Source organism: Mandrillus leucophaeus, unplaced genomic scaffold (genome assembly GCF_000951045.1).
Source record: "Mandrillus leucophaeus isolate KB7577 unplaced genomic scaffold, Mleu.le_1.0 Scaffold112, whole genome shotgun sequence".
Taxonomy (NCBI): domain Eukaryota; kingdom Metazoa; phylum Chordata; class Mammalia; order Primates; family Cercopithecidae; genus Mandrillus; species Mandrillus leucophaeus.
The window spans coordinates 927,157-927,933 of record NW_012099432.1 but is presented as its reverse complement, the minus strand read 5'-3'; positions in this window follow the sequence as shown (position 1 = coordinate 927,933).

Sequence of the window (777 nt, the reverse complement as noted above, 5' to 3'; positions counted from 1 at the left end):
GATTTCGCCAAGTTGGCCGGGCTGGTCTCTTAACTCCTGACCTCAGGTGATCCGCCTACCTCAGCCTCCCAAAGTGCTGGGATTACAGGTGTGAGCCACCACACCTGGCCCCATTTTATTTATTTACTTTTTTTTTTTTTCTGAGGCAGTGTCTCACTCTGTCACCCAGGCTAGAGTGCAGTGGCTCAGTCACAGTTCACTGCAGCCTCAACCTCCTGGGCTCAAGTGATCCTCTTGCCTCAGCCTCCAGAGTAGCTGGGACTACAGGTGCACACCACTACACCCAGCTAATACATCCCCATTTAGTAGAAGAAACAAGTGAAGCTCAGAGAGATCAAACCCAAGGTCACCAACCAGAGTCCCTCTCGAGCCCAGGAGTTCATGACCATCCTGGTCAGTATAGGGAGACCCCCATCTCTACCAAAAAAAAAAAAAGAAAAATATCTCAGAGTCCCCGGACTAGAAACAAAAGGCAGAGTAGGCAGGTGGACTTTTCCTTGGACCCAGGCAAGATGCTCACATTTGTTTCAGAACATGCATGATATAAAAACATATGTCTAGCGTCCCCTTGTGTCTACCTACTCAAGCACTGTGTGTTTTCATGTGCATCCTGGTTTATTAAACCCTAGAGGCAGCCAGTATTCTTTTTTTGAGACAGAGTCTCGATCTGTCACCCAGGCTGACATGCAGTGGTGCGATCTGGGCTCACTGCAACCTCCAGCTCCCAGGTTCAAGCAATTCTCCTGTCTCAGCTTCCCAAGTAGCTGGGACTACAGG